Source organism: Lithobates pipiens, unplaced genomic scaffold (genome assembly GCF_037356315.1).
Source record: "Lithobates pipiens isolate NorthernLeopardFrog02 unplaced genomic scaffold, aLitPip1_a1.2 Scaffold_10, whole genome shotgun sequence".
NCBI classification, from domain to species: Eukaryota; Metazoa; Chordata; class Amphibia; order Anura; family Ranidae; genus Lithobates; species Lithobates pipiens.
In genome coordinates, this window is record NW_027507686.1 from 140,570,374 (window position 1) to 140,595,035 (window position 24,662).

Consider the following 24,662-nt stretch of genomic DNA (forward strand, 5'->3'; position numbering starts at 1 on the left):
GCTTTCGAACACTACATAATGTTCGTTATCACCGAACGTACGAACATCCAAAGTTCGGCCCGAAAATATGGTGTAGGTTTCATGGGCACAATTAACACCCAAAGACCAATTTTTCTGCACCTGTTTGACAGGTGCATATCATTGGAATCTTTGACAGCAAGGCCAATTCTTTTATCAAGAGTACCTCTATAGGATTATGGTGTGAAGGTGCCACCAACACCCAAAGAACAATTTTTCTGCACCTGCTTCATAGGTGCATATAATTTCAATTTTTGACAGCAAGGCCGATTCTTGCTTTTATCAAGAGTACCTCAATAGGGTTATGGTGTGAAGGCGCCACGACACCCAAATACCAATTTTTCTGCACCTGTTACTTCTATCTAAAGTCTGTGGAAGAGAGACCAGAATGTGTCCAAAACACATTTAACCCCTTCCCGCTGAGCATACGCAGATGTGCGTACTCGGCTTCCGGGGGGTATACCCGGTTGATGCCCGCACCTGCAGGCATCATCCCGGTACCGTTTTTTTCAGCAGGCGATTGGCTATCCAGGCATAACAACCGATGCGGCTAAAAGCCACTCGGCTGTTATGCCGGAGGAGCGGGAGGAGACGTCCCCCCCTCCCGCTGCCTTCCGCCGCTGTTACCGGTGCTCCCGCTCGATCGGGAGCACCGATTCAAATTCTGCTGCCTCCAGCTGCTGGGGAGGAACTGGAACGAAGCTGTAATCGGCTTCGTTCCAGTTTCCTCATCGTAAACACGGAAGCGACGTCATGACGTCACTTCCCGTTTAGTCAGCTGCCAATGGCGCCAGTTTTAAAAAAATATCCGGTATTCAGAATCGCCGTTTTCGGCAATCTGAATACATTGAAGTGTAAAGGAGGGGTGGGGGGTCTTTTAGACCCCCGATCCCTCCATAAAGAGTACCTGTCACCACCTATTACTGTCACAAGGGATGTTTACATTCCTTGTGACAGCAATAAAAGTGATCAATTTTTTATTTATTTTTTTAAAAACAATTTAGTCATTTTAAAATAAATAAAATAAATAAAAAAATAAAAAATATATTTTTAAAGCGCCCGCCGTTCCCGCGAGCTTGCGAAACAAAGAAAACGGATAGGGAAGTCGCACCCGCATATGTAAACGGTGTTCAAATCACACATGTGAGGTATCGCCGCGATCGTCAGAGCGAGAGCAATAATTCTAGCACTATACCTCCTGTGTAACGCTAACCTGGTAACCGTAAAAAAAATTAAAAGCGTTGCCTATTGAGATTTTTAGGTACCGTACTTTGTCGTCAATCCACAAGTGCGCGCAATTATAAAGTGTGACATGTTTGGTATCTATTTACTCGGCGTAACATTATCTTTAAAAAATAAATAAAGAAAAAGTGGGACTTTATATGAAGCACTTCACTAGACCAAATGAGCCAATCAATATACACATTGTTTATTATCGAAAAGTCATGCATATATATACCACCATGAATAATAGATTGATGTAACAGTAAGATGATGGATCTCAATTTATAAATATAGATATAACATGGTATTACATGATTAGTTCAATATAGAAACATTGTTTTAAAAAATGCATAAATATCAATAAATAAAATCTAACCATTTCATGATAATGCACAATCAATTCAATATAGTGTATATACATAATAATAGCTCTTAGTAAGTAGACCAAGGTATACATAAAAGGTAGCGATAAAACATTAACAAAGATGGTGGATTGGTTCATTACACTATGACATAGTCCTGATATGTATACGTGAATACTGTGACAACGCATCATAAAGAAAAAGCTCTACGCGTTTCGTGGTTACTATACCACTCGTCAGGAGCAGATGCAGGATTTTGGGGTATCTATAATGAAATAAAGTTACCAAATGAATATAGTAGTCCAAAGTATACAAATATGAAAGGGAGAGGGGAATCACAAAAGTCCCAAACAATCTCACCTATCTGTAGTATATGGGTATAATTGTCGATAATGGCATCAAACGGTAAAAAACATTATAGAAAACGCTACTTGTGATTCCCCTCTCCCTTTCATATTTGTATACTTTGGACTACTATATTCATTTGGTAACTTTATTTCATTATAGATACCCCAAAATCCTGCATCTGCTCCTGACGAGTGGTATAGTAACCACGAAACGCGTAGAGATTTTTCTTTGATGCGTTGTCACAGTATTCACGTATACATATCAGGACTATGTCATACTGTAATGAACCAATCCACCATCTTTGTTAATGTTTTTTCGCTACTATTATGTTTACCTTGGTCTACATACTAAGAGCTATTATTATGTATATACACTATATTGAATTGATTGTGCATTATCATGAAATGGTTAGATTTTATTTATTGATATTTATGAATTTTTTAAAACAATGTTTCTATATTGAACTAATCATGTAATACCATGTTATATCTATATTTATAAATTGAGATCCATTATCTTACTGTTACATAAATCTATTATTCATGGTGGTATATATATGCATGACTTTTCGATAATAAACAATGTGTATATTGATTGGCTCATTTGGTCTAGTGAAGTGCTTCATATAAAGTCCCACTTTTTCTTTATTTATTTTTTATTTTTCAAGATATTGGGGATGGAGGTGTATGTATTTAGTTCATATGGCCTCATTTAAAGTCCCATTTTTTAGCTTTGGCTCAGTATTTCTGTATTCAAATAGGGATGGAAGCACATCACTAAATCACTATATATATATATATATATATATATATATATATATATATATATATATATATATATATATATATATATATATATATATATATATATATATATATATATATATAATATTTACATTATATACTGTGACATAGTTCTGCTATCATGTCTCTTTTATATCTAGACACTAGCTTTTATAGGTGGGGTTAGGCTCTGCCTCGTTGTTTCCGGGAGCTGCGACCCGTGCCATGGCCTCTCCCTCTCCTCCCCATGTGGGGAGCGGGTCAGGTGCCTGCCGCGGGTCGACGCCACGCCCACATGCCGAGTGGGCGGCGTCATTCATGACGGCGCATCACCGACATGTTTATCCATTGGTGTTGTACACGTGGGGGGCTGAGGCGCCAAATGCCGGGTGCGTTCTGTTGCCTGGGCGATGACTCCGCCTCCCCGTTATCACGCTGCAAGACGTTGAGGGATGTCCTTGTTGCATGGCTATTATTTAAACCACTGATTTTAATGCTGACACGCTGACTTTACTCACAAGCTACCACTGCACTTTTGTACTTTTCCTATATGCCTGGTAAGGTATCTTGGCTACACTGACACATTGCTTTTATCCTCTATCATCACTTAACACTCCTGCTCTATTCATTTACACTATATCACTTTCTCTTTCATTATTTGCCTTGTCTCCTTCTGGCACATGTTCCACCTAGGGGAGGTTCGTTCTAGTTTTTCAGCTATGGAATTAGTCTTTATTATTAATTTCTACTTTTATTACTTTGACCCCTACAGATATGTTTGGCAATCAATTATAAGATGAATTATGCATGCCATTAAGCACATACCTCATGGCTGGAAACTGTTCACCTCCCCCTTACGTTTACTATTGGTCAGTGGTGTTATGGCCGTGCCTCAGGGTTCGCCTTCTCAGCTCCCGGAAGTAGCGTTTTCTATAATGTTTTTTACCGTTTGATGCCATTATCGACAATTATACCCATATACTACAGATAGGTGAGATTGTTTGGGACTTTTGTGATTCCCCTCTCCCTTTCATATTTGTATACTTTGGACTACTATATTCATTTGGTAACTTTATTTCATTATAGATACCCCAAAATCCTGCATCTGCTCCTGACGAGTGGTATAGTAACCACGAAACGCGTAGAGCTTTTTCTTTATGATGCGTTGTCACAGTATTCACGTATACATATCAGGACTATGTCATACTGTAATGAACCAATCCACCATCTTTGTTAATGTTTTATCGCTACTATTATGTATACCTTGGTCTACATACTAAGAGCTATTATTATGTATATACACTATATTGAATTGATTGTGCATTATCATGAAATGGTTAGATTTTATTTATTGATATTTGTGAATTTTTTAAAACAATGTTTCTATATTGAACTAATCATGTAATACCATGTTATATCTATTTATAAATTGAGATCCATTATCTTACTGTTACATCAATCTATTATTCATGGTGGTATATATATGCATGACTTTTCGATAATAAACAATGTGTATATTGATTGGCTCATTTGGTCTAGTGAAGTGCTTCATATAATGTTCCACTTTTTCTTTATTTTTTATTTTTCAAGATATTGGGGATGGAGGTGTATGTATTTAGTTCATATGGCCTCGTTTAAAGTCCCATTTTTTAGCTTTGGCTCAGTATTTCTGTAACATTATCTTTCACATTACGCAAAAAAATTGGGCTAATTTTATTGTTTTTTTTTTTTTTTTATTCATGAAAGTGTCCCTTTTCCCAAAAAGTTGCGTTTAAAACACTGCTGTGCAAATACCGTGTGACATAAAATATTGCAACAATCGCCGTTTTATTTTCTAGAGTCTCTGCTAAAAAAATATATATATATAATGTTTGGGGGTTCCAAGTAATTTTCTAGCAAAAAATATGGATTTAACTTGTAAACACCAAATTCCAAAAATAGGCTTAGTCATGAAAGGGTTAATATTGTTCCCAGTGCATTACATTGTGGAGGATTTTTTTCTCCTCTTGACCACTGATGCAGAGCATTTTTTCCTCCCACTGACCACTGACGCAGGCCTTTGTTTCCTCCTGCTAACTGCTGTCTTTTCCTCCTTTAGACAAAAGCAATAGCAATATAAGGTGTACTAGGGATGGGCCGAACAAACCCCTGATGTTTGCACCAGAACTTTCGTACATCGCAAAAGTTCGGAACCAAATGATGAACGCCATTGAAGTCTATGGGACCCGAACTGTAATAATCAAAAGTGCCCATTGAAGGCTTATGTCCAAGTAATTGAGCAAACAATGGTTAAGGGGTTATGGATACTGCCTTGAGGGACATGTTTCAATGAAATTTTTTTTTGTAAAAAATGTAATTTTTAAATGAGCAGTGCTTTATTGATGCTTAAAGTGAAAGCATAAAAATTAAAAATTCCTTTCAATATAGTGCCCAGGGGTCCCCTTAGTCTAGCTGTAGAGTAGCACATCTGTAGCGTGTATAGAAGCTGCTGCACCAATAAAAGCATTTATAAAGCCAAAAAAAGGGAAATTTTACCTGCAAGCTTTTTTTTTTGTAAGCATTGGCTTGCGGATTGCGGCTTGTGCCAGTCTATAAGATGGGGCACTGGTGCTTTGTGGAGGGGTGGGGGCTGTTGGTGCTCTGCAGAGGGAGAGGAGGGTGCTGGAACTCTGTGGAGGGAGTGTACGGCATTAGTGCTCTTTAGAGAAAGAGGGGGCACTGTCAATCTGTGGAGAGAGAGGGGAGGGGTGCTGATTTTCTGTAGAGGAAGAGGAGAGCACTTGTGCTCTGTTGAGGGAGAGGGGGTGCTGGCACTCTGAAGATGGAGGGGAAAACACTGATGCTCTGTGGACCAAGAGGGGCCACTGGTGCTCTGAGGAGGGGGAGGAAGGTACTGATCCTCTGTAGATGGAGATAGGGCACTGATGCTCTGCATGGAGGGACACACTGATGTTCTGCAGAAGGATGGAGGGCACTGGAACTTTGTGGAAGGAGATGGAGGACACTGATGCTCTGTGGAGGGAGAGGGGGGTTCTGGTGCTCTGTGGAGGAAGAGAGGGTGCTAGCACTCTGTGGAGGGTAGGGATGAGCCAAACACCCCTCGGTTCGGTTCGCACCAGAACCTGTGAACGGACCGAAAGTTTGCACGAATGTTAGAACCCTATTAATTACAATGGACGCGAACGTTCGAAACCTACAGTGCTAATTATAACGGCCAATATGCATGTTGTTGTCCTAAAAAGGGTTTGGGGACCCAGGTCCTGCCCCAGGTGACATGTATCAATGCAAAAAGAAGTTTTAAAAACTAACATTTTTTCTGGAGCAGTCATTTTAATGATGCATAAAGTGAAAAAAAGTGAAATATTCCTTTAAATATCGTACCTGGGGGGTGTCTAAGGTATGCTTGTGAAGTGGCATGTGTTTCCCATGTTTAGAACAGTTCCTGCACAAAATGACATTTGTAATGGAAAAAAAAGCCATTTAAAACTGCTTGCGGCTTTAATGTAATGTCTTTTCCTTGCATTATGGATGAAAATCTTTGAGAAAAATGGCATGGCTACCCCATGAGCCCCCCTACCCCAGCCCATTACCAGCCCCTTTGGGCCTTGTATGGATATTAAGGGGAACCCCGCACCCAAAATCTGTTAAGTTAATGTTAGGCAGATGCCTGTGTTGCACAAATGAACTACACAACACCAGCAACGAGGGGGTAGATTCAGGTGCACTACACTCGCTGTAACAGAGCTATCTAAAGAAGTAAAGCACAGCTGACACTATCCCTGCCTATCCTTCTCTCTATGAACGCCGCAATACACTACACAAGGCTGGCAGCCTTATATAGAGTGGGGCGTGTACTAAACCCCCTGAGTTATAATTTGCCACAGGCATCCAACCTGTGGGCAATTATGGCTCTCCTCACTGCCGGCGCTGTGATTGGCCAAGCATGCAGGGTCACAGTGCATGCTTGGCCAATCATCAGCCAGCAATGCACTGCGACTGGCGCAGTGCATTGTGGGGTGTTCGTATCACACGAATTTGATGCGAACGCCCCACAAAGTTCTGGTTTTGCCGAGCGGACGAACGGCCAATTTTAGATTCGAACATGGGTTCGAATTGAAACACCGGGCTCATCCCTAGTGGAGGGAGATGAAGGCACTAATGCTTAGCATGAGGTAGGGGGAACTAATGCTCTGTATGAGGAGGAGGGGGCACTGGCTCTCTGTGGAGGAAGTGGTGATCTGAAGAGGGAGACTAGAGCACTGGTGCTCTGTGGAGAGAGAGGGGGCACTGCTGCTCTGTGTAGGGAGAGAAGGTGCTGAGTTCAGGAGCATAGTACGGGGAACTGGAGTCGAGCCATTAGACCGTTCAAAAATCAGTGATCATGTTATCAGACAATTTTTTGGGTTGGATATTAAACAGAGAAAAAGGACATGGTACAATATATAACATAATGTAATATATAAAATAATGATTACACAGAGTTGTCACACATACATCCCCCTCTGTTATCTTACAATATGCTATGATTTTACCAACCCATCGGTACATAGTGACATTTTTGTAGTGGGTCAGAAACAAAATCTCCTATTGGATTAATACGTTTACAACGCAAATGTGTCATACACACCCTCCTCTATAATATGTTACAATGTGGTATGATTTTACTGTGGGAATTTAAAGATATAGAGCCCCTAATACCAACCCATTGGTTACAAACTGACATTTTTGCACTACTAAATGGATCAGAAAGAAAATCTCCATTGGACCAATATGTTTACAATGCAGATATGTCATACCCCCCCCCCCCCCCCCACACCCCTTTTGATATTTTACAACATGGTATCATTTTACAGTGGATGTTTAAAGATATAGAGCCCCAAATACCAACACATGTGTTACACATGACATTTTTTGCAATACCTCTAAATGGGTCAGAAACAGAATCTCCCATTGGACCAATATTTTTACAATAAAGATGTGCCATACACTCACCCCCCCCCCTGATATCTGACAATACAGTATAATTTTGCTGTGGAAATTTCAAGTTACAGAGATACAAATATCAACCCATTTGTACATAATTGTCAGGGCTGGGCTCAGCCTTTCCTTCTCTGAGCTGGCCGCTCAGCTGTCGGCTAATTGCCAACTCCCATCTCTCTCCACAGTTACCCAGCTGTTGTTGATTCTGCTCATCAGTCCTGCCTACTTAAAGCCGTCCAGCTCACTTGATCTCTGCCTTCGCCTTGGTCACATCACAAGAAACCACCTCCTGCTTTCCTGGTTAAAGACTGGCTTTGCTGACATCCCTTCTGGGTCCTTATCCTGCTTGTTGTTCCTCTGTGATTTATGTAGATCCCTGACTTCTGGCCTGGCTGATTACCCGATCTGGTTACCAAACTCTGGCTTGGCTGTTTACCCGATCTGGTTTCTGAACTCTGGCTTGGCTGACTACCCAATCCGGTTACTGGACTCTGGCTATGCTTTGACTACGTTTACTTTATTTACCTTTTTATTTTTATTAATAAACAAGTGTGATTTTACTGTACTTCTGTCTCGGTCTGGTTCATGGTTTCTGAAGGTAGGCAAAGGCCATGAATTCAGAAGATACAGTCAATCCACTTGTTGGTAATATTTTTTCCAGATTGGATGAGCAAGATCACCGCATGGATCAGTTTGCCATAGCGTTATAAATGCTCCTGAGTTGCACGGCTCACCTGGAAACTCCCATTGAGTTGCAGGCCATCCCTGCTGCTTCGCCGGTCTCTGTGCAGGCACCTGCCACGAGTATTGCCTCTATAAGAGCTTTATCTGGTTCCGCTCCACTTCCCCAGAAATTTGGGTGTGATCCAGTTCAATGCAGAGGATTTCTCAACCAGGTTGAGATTTACTTTGAGATGCTGCCCCAGGCGTTTCCCAGAAAGAAGCAAAGTAGGTTTTCGTGATATCTTTGCTTTCTGAGAGAGTCTTGGCCTGGGCAAACCCTCTATGGGAGACACAAAAACCTCTTGTCTTGAGTTACCCTGACTTTGCGGCCTCCTTAAAAACGGTATTTGACGTTCCCACCGCTTCTGCTGCCAAGTGCCTCATGTCCATCAGAGTACGAGAACTGTTGCCAACTACACCATTGATTTCTGTACTCTGGCAGCAGAGGTTGCTTGGAACAATGAGGCATACAATCTCGTGTGGATTAAGGAGGGCGATAAATGGAACACTGCGTTTAATACCAGAACAGACCATTATGAGTACTTGGTAATGCCTTTTGGCCTTTGTAACGCCCCGGCAGTTTTCCAGGAATTTATTAACGATGTCCTCCGAGATTTGTTGCAGTTATGTGTGGTGGTTTATCTCGATGATATCCTCATATTTTTCATGTCCCTGGAGAGCCACCATACAGGTGTCTGTTGTGTGCTTCAGAAACTAAGAGAGAACAATCTCTATTGTAAACTGGAGAAGTGCGAGTTCCATTGTGAACAGGTTAAATTCCTGGCTATGTAATTTCCACTGCTGGTTTTTCGATGGACCCAGAGAAACTTTTGACAGTCCTACAGTGGCCTCAACCCGTGGGTTTACGTCCTCTTCAGCATTTCCTGGGCTTTGCCAACTATTATCGAAAGTTTATTCGTAACTTCTCATCTCTGGTCAAGTCCCTGACTGATATGACCAGAAAGGACAGTAACCCACAGAGTTGGTCTCCGGAGTCCATTAAAGAGGAAGTAAACCCTGATGAGTTTACTTCCTCTTTCATTCCCTGCAAAGGCAAAGCATAATGGACTACTATGCATCACATAGTAGCCCATTATGTGTCACTTACCTGACACAGGAGCCAGCGAAGTCGCCGCTGTCCCCTGTAGTCCGCCGCATCCATCTTGTTGGTGGGGTCTCGCAGCTCCACCGCTGTCATTCGGCGAAGCCGCGATGACGTCACTCCCGCGCATGCGCACGGGAGCCGACACGCGCGGCAGCTCCGTCGCTGAGAATGCTGCGCTCAGTGCGCCTGCGCGCCGCTGTCTATGGCGCATGCGCCGTAGACAGCGGTGCCCGTTTTCGGGTAAATATCTCCTAAACCATATAGGTTTAGGAGATATTTCTTGGACCTACAGGTAAGCCTTAATCTAGGCTTACCTGTAGGTCAAAGTGGCTTGTAAGGGTTTACAACCACTTTAAGGCCTTTGAGAGTCTCAAGGCTGCCTTTGTTTCTGCTCCTATGTTGGCACATCCTGATCCTACGTTGCCTTTTATCCTAGAAGTTGAAGCTTCTGAGGCCGCGTACACACGCGGGGACTGTCTGCCGAAACTAAGTTCGTCAAACAGTCCGCTCAAACTTTTGAATGAACGAACACGCCCACACACGGCACTTTTTGAGCGGACAAATACGGCAAACTTTGTTCGTCGTACTAAGTCCGCGCAACTTTTGAAATGAACGGACTCGCCCACACACGAGGCAACAGTCCGCTCATTTCGAACGCGTGTGCAGGTAGGCGCCTGGAATGTACTTAAAGGGGAACCCCAACGCCGAAAAAAATCGGCGTGGGGGTCCCCCCAAAGTCCACAACAGACCCTTGTCCGAGCACGCTACCCGGCCGGCCAGGAAAGGGGGGCGAGCGAGTGCGCCCCCCCTCCCGAGCCGTACCAGGCCGCGTGCCCTCAACATGGGGGGGTGCCTTGGGGAAGGGGGGGCCGCGCGGCCCCCCCACCCCAAAGCACCTTGTCCCCATGCTGATGAGGACAAGGGCCTCTTCCCGACAACCCTGGCCGTTGGTTGTCGGGGTCTGCGGGCGGGGGGGTTATCGGAATCCGGGAGCCCCCTTTAATAAGGGGGCCCCCGGATACCGGCCCCCCACCCTATGTGAATGAGTATGGGGTACAATGTACCCCTACCCATTCACCTGTAAAATAAAAGTACCCAAAAAAAAAACACAACACACGAGATAAAATAATTTATTGCACAGCTCCGGGGGTCTTCCGTCTTCGGGGGTCTTCTCGCCGGACTCCTCCGCTATCTTCTTGTAGCTCTTTTGCTAGCGGAGGAGTCCGGCTTTCTTCCTCCCCGCCGCCGGCCTCTTCTCCCGACTTCGGGGGTCTTGTCCCCCTCTTCGGTTCTTCTGCCGGGCCACCGCGCCTTCTTATAGCTCTTTTACAGGCGGTGGCCCGGTCTTCTGTCGCCGCCGCCTTCCGTTCTTCTGCCGGGCCACCGCGCCTTCTTATAGCTCTTTTAGAGGCGGTGGCCCGGTCTTCTGTCGCCGCTGTCGCCTTCTGGTCGCCTTCCGTTCTTCTTCTTGTTCTTGTTCTTCTTCTTCTTCTTCTCCAGGAGATGTTGACACGTCGCTCTCTCCGGCCGGAATGCCAGAGCCGCGCTGTGCGGCCACTTATATAGTGACAATGGGGCGGTGTCACATGGTATATGTCACATGGGTTGGTCACATGGGTTGATGTCACATGGGGACTATGACATCGTAAGGGGGCGGGGTCACCATGTGACCAACCCATGTGACATATACCATGTGACACCGCCCCATTGTCACTATATAAGTGGCCGCACAGCGCGGCTCTGGCATTCCGGCCGGAGAGAGCGACGTGTCAACATCTCCTGGAGAAGAAGAAGAACAAGAAGAAGAACAAGAAGAAGAAGAACGGAAGGCGACATCGGCGACAGAAGACCGGGCCACCGCCTCTAAAAGAGCTATAAGAAGGCGCGGTGGCCCGGCAGAAGAACGGAAGGCGGCGGCGACAGAAGACCGGGCCACCGCCTGCAAAAGAGCTATAAGAAGGCGCGGTGGCCCGGCAGAAGAACCGAAGAGGGAGACAAGACCCCCGAAGTCGGGAGAAGAGGCCGGCGGCGGGGAGGAAGAAAGCCAGACTCCTCCGCTAGCAAAAGAGCTACAAGAAGATAGCGGAGGAGTCCGGCGAGAAGACCCCCGAAGACGGCAGACCCCCGGAGCTGTGCAATAAAATATTTTATCTCGTGTGTTGTGTTTTTTTTTTGGGTACTTTTATTTTACAGGTGAATGGGTAGGGGTACATTGTACCCCATACTCATTCACATAGGGTGGGGGGCCGGTATCCGGGGCCCCCTTATTAAAGGGGGCTCCCGGATTCCGATAAGCCCCCCACCCGCAGACCCCGACAACCAACGGCCAGGGTTGTCGGGAAGAGGCCCTTGTCCTCATCATCAAGGCACCCCCCATGTTGAGGGCACGCGGCCTGGTACGGCTCGGGAGGGGGGGCGCGCTCGCTCGCCCCCCTTTCCTGGCCGGCCGGGTAGCGTGCTCGGACAAGGGTCTGTTGTGGACTTTGGGGGGACCCCCACGCCGATTTTTTTCAGCGTTGGGGTTCCCCTTTAAGTCCATACCAGGCGGCGGGGCCAGCGACGTCTCCTTCGCGGGCCCCGCCTACCTGGAGACGCGCTCGAAATGAGCAGACTTTCCTCCGAGCGGGAACAGTTTGCTCATTTCGAAAGTGGCCTACACACGGGCGGACTGTCCGCTCAAACCAAGTTTCAGCGGACAGTTTTTCGGAATTTCTGAAAAACTTTGTTCGTCAAACTGTCCGCTGAAACTGTCCGCTGAAGCCCCACACACGAGCGGACTGTCCGCTGAAACACTGTTCAGCGGACAAAGTTGAGCGAACAGTCCGCCCGTGTGTACGCGGCCTGAGACTGGAGTTGGCGCCCTTCTGTCTCAACGTCCTAACTCTGAGAGCACTATGCATCCGTGAAGCAACTTTTCCAAGAAATTGTCACCTGCAGAGTGCAATTATGAGATTGGTGACAGAGAGCTGGTGGCGATCATTTTAGGCCTGAAAGAATGGAGACATCTCCTTGAAGGTACCACTGTGCCAGTTCTCATTTTTACTGACCATAAGAATCTCACATACTTGTCTGAGGCTAAGCGCCTCTCCACCAGAAGAGCGTGATGGTCTCTTTTATTGTCGAGTTTTAATTACATTGTCTCATTCTTACCCGGTACTAAGAATGTAAGGGCTGATGCCTTGTCATGACAATTTTCCTCCACTTCCAAGTTGGAGTCGGTTCCGGTTCCTGCGATTCCTCCTGATTATATTCTGGCTATGGTTCGCACCAGTCTTACTTCTCCTTTGGGTGACAAAATTCTTGCTGCTCAGGTCCATGCTCCTCCTGAGAAACCTTGTGACTGCTGCTTTGTTCCAGAGAGTCTCTATGCTGCCGTGCTGGACTTGCCATTCTCCCAAGGCAGCTGGCCACCTTGGGAAGAATCAACGAGTTTGGGCCATTTCCCAACAATTCTGGTGGCTTAGTCTACTGCCTAGTAACTGCCTTTGTAGCTGCCTGTTCCGCGTGTATTCAGAGTAAGACTCCTTGACCCCTTCCAGTGGGCCTCCTACAACCCTTACCCAATGGAGAGAGGCCCTGAACCCACCTGTCTATGGATTTCATTGTGGAGTTACCCAACACCCAAGGCAACACTGCTTTTCTTATGGTGGTTGAACAGTTCTCTAAGATGTGTCCATTGTATTCCACTTAAGAAGTTATCCATTTCTAAGGAACTGGCTTCCATTTTTGCTTGGGAGATCTTTCGCTTACATGGACTACCCAAGGTGATTCTCTCGGACAGGGGTAGTCAGTTTGTCTCCCGGTTCTGGTGAGCCTTTTGTGCACAGTTGGCAGTTCAGCTTGCTTTCTCCTCTGCGTATCACCTGCAATCTAATGGGGCTGCAGAATGAGCCAATAAGTCCTTGGAGAAATTCCTACGTTGCTATATTTCTTACCATCATAACAACTGGTCAGACCTATTACCGTGGGCAGAGTTTGCTCACAACAGTGCTTTGAATTCTGCTTCTCGATTGTCCCCTTTTATGGCAAATTATGGTTTCCAACCTTCCATGTTGCCCAACTCATTTGTTCCGCAGAGTATTCATGTGTTAGAGGAGCATCTCTGTGGTCTTCATTTCACTTGGGCACAAGTTCAGGAGGCTTTGCAACATGCTAACGATAGGTACAGACTCCATGCTGACCACAGATGCCTGCCTGTGCCTTCCTACCAGGTTGGAGACAGAGTCTGGCTGTCGTCTCGCAAACATCCAACTTCGTGTTCCTTCTATGAAATTCACACCTCGGTTTATTGGACCTTTCCGTATCCTTCGCAGGATTAACCCAGTGGCTTACGCCTTGGACTTTCCTCTTAGTATGAGCATCTCAAATGTGTTTCATGTATCCTTATTGAAACCTTTGGTCTGCAACCGCTTTACCACCTAGGTGCCACGTCCTCACTCTATACAGGTTGAGAACCATGAGGAGTATGAAGTACAATCCATTGTTGACTCCCATAGGTTCCGTGGGTGCATACAGTACCTGGTGCATTGGAAGGGGTACGGTCTGGAGGAACACTCTTGGGCCTCATCCTCGGATGTACATGCCTCTGTCCTCCTCTGTGATTTCCTTAGATGTTTTTCCCTCAAGCCTGGTGGACCTCCGAGGGGGAGGGGTCGTTGAGGAGGGGGTAGTCTCAGGCTGGGCTCAGCCCTTCCTTCTCTGAGCTGGCTGCTCAGCTGTTTGCTAATTGCCAACTCCCATCTCTCTCCACAGTTACCCAGCTGTTGTTGATTCTGCTCATCAGTCCTGCCTACTTAAAGCCGTCCAGCTCACTTGATCTCTGCCTTCACCTTGGTCCCATCACAAGAAACAATTTCCTGTGTTCCTGGTTAAAGACTGGCTTTGCTGACATCCCTGGCTCATTATCCTGCTTGCTATTCCTCTACTTGGATCCCTGACTTTTGGCCTGGCTGATTACCCGATCTGGTTACTGAACTCTGGCTTGGCTGATTACCCAAACTGGTTACTGAACTCTGGCTCGGCTGACTACCCGACCTGGTTACTGGAATACAGATCTGTCACACACACCGCCCTCTATGATATATTACAATACGGAACTATTTTACAGTGGAAATTTAAAGATGCAGAGCCCCAAATATGAACCTATTGGTACATAGTGGAAAAATGTCACTAACTCTAAATGGGTCAGAAACAAAATCTCCCATTGGACCACTACATTTACAATGCAGATGTGTCATACACACCACCCTCTATGATTTATTACAATATGGTATGATTTTACTGTGGAGATTGAAAGATACAGAGCCCCAAATATCAACCCATTGGTTACACATTACATTTTTGCAATACTTATAAATGGGTCAGAAACAAAATCTCCCATTGGGCCAATACGTTTACAATAAGCCAAATACCAACCCATTGGTACATAGTGAAATTTTTGCACTAATTCTAAATGGGTCAAAAATAAAATCTCTCATTGAACCAATACATTTACATTGCAGATGTGTCATACACAGCCCCCTCTATGATATCTTACAATACGGTATGATTTTACTGTGGAAATTTAAAGATACAGAGCCCCAAATATCAACCCATTGGTTACACATGACATTTTTGCAATACTTCTAAATGGGTCAGAAACAAAATCTCCCATTGGACCAATACATTTAGAATACAGATCTGTCACACACACCGTATGATATCTTATAATACGGTCCAATTTTTACTGTGGAACTTTAAAGATACAGAGCCTCAAATACCAACCCATTGGTATATAGTGATATTTTAGTAGTACTTCAAAATGGGTCATGGGTCATTACAATACAGATGTGTCATACACACCATCCCGACTGAGTTGGGTGTCCGGGTTTCCGGTGGGCTGAGACACGGGCACCCGACTCTGAACCCGGACTGTATGGGTAAAAACCTGAATAGGCGGCAACCCTATAATTATGTAATCTCGATTTTACATTTTAGTTAAAGAAAATATACTATAGATTTAGTCAACTAAAATCTTATGTTGTTTAGCTGACTAAAACTACATTAGAACTAAAATAATTCAGATGACTAAAATATGACTAAAACAAAATGGCATTTTAGTTAAAACTAAAACTAAATCCAAATTTGCGGTGAAAATTAACGCTGGTATTGAAAAATGTAAAAAATAAAAATAAAGAAAAATAAACAAGGAAAAAAATAGGATACTGAAATTTTTTCATAGCAGTAAATCAGCCAGTTCTATAGTAATTTAACAGATAGAATAAGTTCAGCCACATCATCCCTGAAAAATCCACTCCCTGCTTAGGGGGGACATAAAACCATTAGACTTATGCATGAAGGAGTGTAAATGTAATTATGTTGCTTCAATGGGAGATTTTTTTTTACGCACTTATAACTTTTGAAAAGTGATGCTTTTATAAACAATGGTTTGGTATTTGGGGCTCTGTATCGTTCAATGTCCACAGTAAGAATCACCCTGTATTGTAAGATATCATAGAGGGGGGTGTGTATGACAGATCTGTATTGAAAACATATGGGGCTCTTTAGCTTTAAAGTTAGACAGTAAAATCATACCGTGTTGTAGGATATCATGGGGGGAAGACACATCTGTATTGTAAACATATTGGTCCAATGAGAGATTTTGTTTCTGACCCATTTAGAAGTATTACAAAAATGTCACTATGTACCAATGGGTGGATATTTGGGTCTCTGAATCTTTAAATTTCCACATTAAAATTATATATACCCAATGAGCTAAAATTTAGACAATATTCTTAGCGCCGCACATTGGGTATATACGTTTACATTGTCACATTTTGAGAAAGTGGTGAGTGCTGGCAGCTATTTCATAGTAGTTTTTATTTTTTATTTATTTTTATGGGCTTTTGGATTTTTTTGTCTTTTGAGTTTATAGTCTTGGCAGCTCACAAGGTTTATACATAGACACAGTAAAATCATACCATATTGTAAGATATCCTAGAAGGGTGTATGTGTGATAATTCTGTGTAATCATTATTTTATATATTACATTGTTATATATTGCACCATGTCATTTTTCTCTGTTAAATATCCAACCAAAAAACATGTCTGATAGCATGACCACTGATTTGGAACTGTCTGATGGCTTGACTTCACTTACGGGGGGGGGGGGGGGGGTGGTATAGCACCCAGCCCAGCACTGCAACAACTGTGTGCAGATTGGGGCTTACCTATCACAAGAGGCCAATCCGAAGCAACAACACAGTGCTGCTAAGAGAGAGAGAGAAAAAAAAAACTGTGAGATGACCGCTGCAGTGTTTTGGTTGCAGGACACAACTCAAATCTGCAGGAGGCTGGAACTCTTTTCAATTTCTGGTACAGTCCCATAGGATTCTGGATGGTTGGGTGGTATGCAATTTTTAGATATGGTGGTTGTATTAATTATTTCCTTAATTATTATCTGGCGATTCTGCCAGAATCCTAGGTAAATAGCACCCACTCACCATACTGTGATTTTGAAGAAACAGTATTGCCACTCATGGCCTGGACTACAGAACACCTCCATCTTCCCTAACATAAGGGGAGTGTTTAGTAGTAGTCAGCAGTGATCCATGAAAATTGTGCTAATGCATAAGAGTTAGCACAGCCAGATATTTTTTTTAAGGATCAACAGGTAGTTTCTTTGCAGTTAACAAACAGATACTGTATAACAAAAGACGTTTAATAATATCTAGTATATTACAGGCCAAAAGGGAGTAAATAATAGAAGTTCATTGTTAGGTCTCATTTAAACTTGCGGTTTGAAGACAGCAAAAATGTATGGTTAAGCAACATTTTTGTCGCCTGCCAAACAACCCCCCCCCTCTTAAATTGTAGCTACACATTTATGCCAAAGGGGAAGTGCCACAAACAGCCCGCAAACATGTGCAATGAATGTGGTTGCGGAGCATTTGTTGGCAAAGAAGGGGTTAAAACAGGTGATGAGATAGCGTCACATTGCTTCCTCACTGACTAGTAGTAGCCTCGGGAGTACAATCCAAGTGTGTATCGGGCTTCAGAGGCAAGGGAGATTTAGATGCACATCTAAATCTATCCTTAGGGTTTACAAACACTGCTGTTTTTTGTCTATGGTTGCATGTTTCTAAGAAACAGCCTGTTATAGAGGTAGATAAAAAACCCTTTCATTTGAGCCTGTAATTATGTATTAAACTATAGAACAGGATAAGTTTGTCAAATAATACATGGGGGATATGTGTACTGCAACATGATTATGTTTCCTTTTTACTTATTTTTAATTAATAAAGCTTCCCTATGATTTTCTAGGTTGGTCAAAATTTGTTACATAATAAAAATATATATTTGCTGCAGTTATGAGAGTATACAAAAAAAAGTTGAATTTTTATCAGGGGAATTAGAGTAACATCAGTGTTTTTTTAAGGTTCTTACCAGTGCTTAAAGTCCAGTTCTGTCTCCGCTGCAGGTTTCTAGTGCCGCCATCTTGAATATGGGAGCCATAGCTAGCTTTCCACTGTGTCTGTACTCAGCTTGTGTTGTGCTCTGTGTATGGCCCTGCAGCCTCCTAGACATGTGATTTGTCCCAGGAGACTGCAGGGAGGGAATGGGGCAAGGGACATCATTGTCTCCTAGGCAAGGACTAAGAATGTAGAAGCGTACATCGATAAAAATCATCATGCGCCCCCTCCCCCCCAAAAAAATCCTGTAACTCAGTTGCGGGCTGGGGGAACAAAATTAACCACTGGGATGTTACTTTTTGGGTGAAGTTCTGCTTTAAAGGAACAGTTGATCCTTATCTTGACTTTTGTGGAATGGGAAAGCCGGAAAGGCGGCTGCAGGTGCTGATTAGTGTATTTTGATGACAGAGGAGTCCTGCTGTCAGAATACAATGTCTCAGCGGGGAGGATACCACTATCCCCCTCACTTGGATAAAGGAAATGGATGGAGGAATATTTTTTTTAAATGTATTTATTTATTTATTTTACCAGCGCACTGGATGATGCATGGATGCCAGCTAATCATCCATGCATAGTACTGATGATGTGGAAATAAAATTGGTGATTTCTTTATTGAATATGTGGAGGGTGGATAAATATGTGATGGTTATTGTGGGTAGAGGAAGAAAATAGAAAGAAAAACTGCAATGTATAAAATGAACAAATGCATTCATTTCCCTTCAAAGTGTAGTTTTCAGTACAGATGTCAGTAGTGCCGCAGTACCCAGTCTGGCAATTTCATTCTCTTTGGTATATGGAGACAGTGAGTAAATAACTGCTTGCCTTTTAATTGAGTATAGATTAAACACTAGAGAAATTAAAGTTCTTTATTGATGTGAGACATGCCCAGCGATTTAGCTGCAGTTAATATAGTCTTTATTTTTTAGCTTTCAAGAGGTTATGAAATATGATTAAATTCCCAGTTCATTCAGCACAGGTGCTAGTATGAAAAATGGGACTGAAGAAGCTGTATAAATGAAAAGGTCAGGAATGACATTTGTCTATTCCACCTGTCAAATCAGAAAAATGTTACCAAAGCAAGGCCCTACTAAGAAAGCAAATTGTTTGTGTATTTGAAAAATCAACCCAATTCTTTCTAATAAAACAACTGCTCAAATTACAAATTAATCTCTGTAAATGTTCTAACAACACAAATCCTTAAAAGCATAACAGAATATATTAAGATTTTTTTTTTTTCATTCATAATAGAATAAATGGCATATTTCTATTTTGTTTTCTTTTCACTTTTGGATGCAGGCATGCTGTACCCAATTATGACACAAGAGGCAGCACATTATGTACTACTCCCTGCCCAGCAGCACTCTATACTTTTATTCCTCCACAATAACAGTTCTTAGTAATTGCAAGAAAGAAATGGATGAATAAATTAATTGATTAAAAATCCATATTTCCCAAATAAATATGTTAATATTTTTTAGGCACTGTTAGACCCTGGCACCTGACTCAGAATCTATAGTTTCCGAGCTGAAGCTGCTACACAGCTATTATACAGCTATTATCTATTATAGTTTCATATTGCAAGCAAATTTAAGTATTGTACAATATAATTTTTAAAAACTCACATGGAAATGTGCATGAGCTTAGACAAATGATCAGAAAATGAGAAATATCTACAAACCTTGTTTAAAAATGCAGCACTTGCTCATTATTAGTCTGATAACCTAATCGCTGCACCCCTTTTTTGTTGCTGTATTACTATGACCTAATTTTAAAGCCCTTCTTGGACTCTTGAGAAACCTGAGGAAATATGGAGGCTGCAATTACTAGAAAGAAAAGCAAAAACTTCTCCTGCGCTCTGGTGTCAAGGACATCAATATGTGCTGTAGCCAGCTTCACATAGTAATGTCTATCATCTTGCAGCCCATCTTAGAATAATGGGTATTCAGATACTAAAAGAAACAAAAAAGAAAAGGAGGGTACACCAACCTAGTGCATTACCACTAATAGAGCTTTGTTCAATAGAACACATAGCAAAATATATACTCACAAATGAGTATTGACAAAAGGCATAATCAATACAGTAAGATCAACTTTTCCGAACATCAACAAGCCTGGACCTGATGTCAAGTAGATCAAGCGATAACCCAAAAAAATGGCTGAGGCGTTTCAGGGGAGGACCCCTTTCCTCAGAGCCTAAACGGGCAATGGTTTCTCACAAAAGGACAGCGCTATATATGTGTGTGTGTGTGTATCTCTGTGTGTGTGTGTGTGGCCGCACAACCCAAAGCTCCACCCAAACCACCCCTATAGGCTACACCCAAGAAAAATAAATAAATACATGGATAAATAGATAAAATGCTTTTTTTTTGCACATAGATTTACATTCCCTAAATTTAAATCGCTACACAATCATTATTATATTATATAGCAATAGGCCCATTTTATGTATATAATAAGATAGTATAGTGGTAATAATAGTGCATGAATGAATCAAAAATCACAATGCTCACAGAAGGCAGATCTCTATAGTAATATGCTTAGAAGTATTATCATCTCACATTAGCCCATAGTTGTATAATGGTAATAATAAGGACACAGTGGTGGTGGTAGTAACAGTAGTAGTACCTATGACTCCTTAATCCACTATACATACGATTTGCCAGGGTCACTGTGGGATGGGTCACTGGAACACATGATGTGTCTATATGCAGGAAGTGTGGGTGGAAATGCGCTCCACCGGCAACTTCTGGCCACCCCACATGTCAGTTCTGCTCCTGCCACGCAAGGGTCACTGAAGCGCAAGCTGTATCTCTATGTAGGAAGTGTGGGTGGAAATGCGTTCCACCCGCAACTTCCGGCTGCCCCACGTGTCACTTCCACTCCTGCGCACTCAAGCAAGATGCCTGCGGGCATGAGTAACATTCCCAGCATCTCGGCGCACGCATAAGGACTAGATGCATGCGCCGGTAATGCGGTCGAGAAGCGCGGATGTATGCGCTTCACCTGCTATATTCGGCCAGCGCACATAAACAGGAGATGTGAGCAGTGGCACTGCCCGCAAATGCGGACAGTGCCAACACTTAATTTAATCTCTAACACTTGGGGCATAAAAAAGAAGGGGGGGGACAGGTGACATGAGCTGCTAAAAGCAAGATCATTGTGATAATCAATGTCTGCTGAGGACTTTCTAAAATGAAAAATGTCTGTTGAACCAAAAGATATATATAAATAAATATTAATCATAAAACCAATCATTTACAAAATTATTATGTGCAAAAGTTAATTTTATCTATTTATCCATTTATTCATTTTTATTACATTTTTTATTTTTTTTTCTTCTTGGGTGTGGCCTGTAGGGGTGGTTTGGGTGGAGCTTTGGGTTGTGCGGCCACACACACACATATATAGCATGTCATCAGGTCCGGGCTTGTTGATGTACGGAAAAGTTGACCCTGCTGTATTGATTATGCCTTTTATCCATACTCGTTTGTGAGTATATATTTTGTTATGTGTTCTATTGAATAAAGCTCTATTAGTGGTAATGCACTAGGTCGGTGCACCCTCCTTTTCTTTTTTGTTTCTTTTGGTATCTGAATACCCATTATTCTGAGGTGGGCTGCAAGACGATAGACATTACTATGTGAAACTGGCTACACCACGTATTGAGGACCTTGACACCAGAGCGCAGGAGAAGTTTTTGCTTTTCTTTCTTGAGTCTTTGTTACTATTTGGGGACTCCTGCTGCTAGGTGGACGGTTTATGTGGTTTCAAGTATTTCATACAAAATAATAAGTTTGGTATTTTCTGTTGAAGAAAAACAGCTAAGGAGAGCTTCACTATCAAAAGGGTTTCTGAACAGTATTAACAATTATGAATAGCAACAAGAAATACATGATGATGTTAAAATCACTGAAGCTACACCTAACAGGAAGAAATGATATTGGCTTTTTACAAACTTAAGCATCTTCTTGAGAATGAAATGATCCAATGGTGGGACATTATATTGTTGCAGAAATATTTGGAAGTAAATAGAATTCCTAGGGGACTGCGTATTACTAAATTGTGCAGTTTCCTGGATGATGATATTGGTGAGGAATGGATGAAGGAAATGCGGAAATTTAACAAATCTTGGTTAATATGATCATTAGGCAAAGAGAGAGAAATTTAGAACGTATTAAGCTGGATACTGAGAATATTCAGGAACAGCTAGCAGCATTTTCTGACCTAGAATCCTTTGTTGAATGGGATACAAGGATTAATGAGCAAACCTCTGAATTTGAGGCTTACCTGATAGTCAGAAAATCAGGGAAGTTCGAGAGGGATAAACAGGACTATTTGATAGGTTGCGAGTTTAATTGGAAGAAAAGTAGGATGCAAACAGATGAATTGGAAGGTGATGCAGAACAAAATGATCATTTTGTGATGGTAGCTTCATCCAATAGTGGTAGGAACCGGAAAAACAGGAATGAGAGGAGAAATAACAGTGGGTACAAAAACAACATTAAGAAGAAGAGTAACAGATATTGGGCTAAGAATAAGCATGGCAACAAAACTAAAACTAAAAATAAAGATATGAATGCAAATAAGAATGTAAATAAGAACTCAGTTGTTAATACTAGTACCGATCATAACAGAACAGATAGAGATAGGTTGGAGTATAGACCCTATAGAGTGAGTGTACATGATGATTTCCCACCCCTCCCAGCACCAGGAGGTACATCGGTACTCCCTGGTCCCAATGCTATTAGGGACCAAAACGACCAAGGGGGTCAGGTGGTTGGAGACTGTATGAGACAGGACAATGTGAGTGAAGTTAATTTATCACCACAAAAAGAGACTATACCACAAGAGGAGCAACTAGATTGGGCTTCGATGGTGCATCTAAATATGGACGTACCAAAGAAACAACGGGAGCTCGCTCAAGGAACAAGACCCCATGATATATTGGGTACAGGAGAAAACACTGCCAATACCAAAAGACCCGAATTAAATGATGAGAGTTCTTTTTTTGTGGAAGGAGCTGTGGGAAGGATAAATCAGTATACCCCGACCACTCCCACAACCAAACACCAGGAGGCAGCAATGAGATGAGGCTGCAGGGGAGGGCGGAAAATTACAAAAGAATCTAAAACAGTAGATAGTCATTCTACAATTAAAATATTTAATTTGTCGAAATGTGAATTCCCAGAATCAGAGCTCAAGCTACTTAGAATAGGGCTCAATTATGCTCCAGAGAGTCCACCGAACCTGTTTGACATCTTCATAGATCTTAACAAGTTTGTACGAAACCTCATCGTGAAATGCCAATTCAGGCTGAAAGAACTTAATGGAGTAGCTGATATGAGTACTGTAATGACTACTCCTACTTCTCCCAGTGAGTCCTGTGACAAAGGAATATTGGAGACTCTTGAAGAGTTATATGTGGAAGGTGGTCAAGTGTCTATGGATGAAATCTCCTCCCTGATCTTTGAAGACAAGACGATTGACACCGGGTTTAGACCAAGATCTTGCTTTTACCCCATTGGAATAAGGGTCATTTTATACCTACTTTCTATGAGGTGGTGATGGAAGAATTCAGAAGGCTTTGTGGAAGCTGCACTCGTAAATACAACAAGGGCCACAAAGCATCTTTGGATGGCCCTCTAAATAGCCTGAGAAAAAACTCAGAAATCGTAATAAGGAAGACGGACAAGGGTGGAGGCTTGGTGATACAAGATAGGGAACAGTATGTGGAGGAAGCACTAAGATTAATTGGAGATAAGAATACGTATGAGAAGCTCATCTGGGACCCTAAGGCCAACTACAGTACTTCCTTCAAAGGCTGGTAATCAATTTGCCATCATTTATAAAGGATTCTGGCCATGCCTTGGATATCCTTAGCTCATACACTTGGGAAAAAAGCTACAGATGGTTGTCTTTGTATGAAGCGTCATTGACGCTTCCATCCAGCATGAATTTGGCCTGAGAGCAATTGAATATTATCTGGCAGAAGTACATCTGTTTAACCCTGCGCAGGCTAAATTTATATATGAAAGTGTCAAGTTTACCTTCACTCACAACTATTTTACATTCATGGAAGGCTTCTATAGACAGGTAAAAGGTACAGCAATGGGGGCAAGATTTGCCCCTTGTTACGCAAATCTATTTATGGGCTACTGGGAGCAGAATTACATTTGGGTCAATAATCAGTTTGGAAGAAATCTGTATTCCCAGTATATTGACGATGTCCTTATTATCTGGAGTGGTACTGATGAAGAACTAAAAGGATTCCTAACACACTGTGTGGAAAATCCATTAGAAATTACATTTATGCATGTGGTGGATGATGTGTCCTTGGTCTTCCTGGATTTGGAGCTGCGTGCTGATGATGAGGGAAGAATATATTCAAGAACGCATTTTAAGCCAAGCGCACATAGCCATCACCACACCAGATGGATTTGAAATGTTCCTTTTGGCTAATTCTGTAGATTGAGGCAGACCTGTACTCTTAAACGAGACTATGAAGCACAACGTCTTATCCTCAAGAGTAAATTCATGGAAAAGGGATACAAGGATAAGCATATTGAGGAAGTCTTCCTGAAATATCTGATATTGTACGACAATGTCAGGGCGGAAGGGGGGAAAAAGCTTGAACCCAAGGCAATTAACAACTACAGGTACGCTTCTGTAC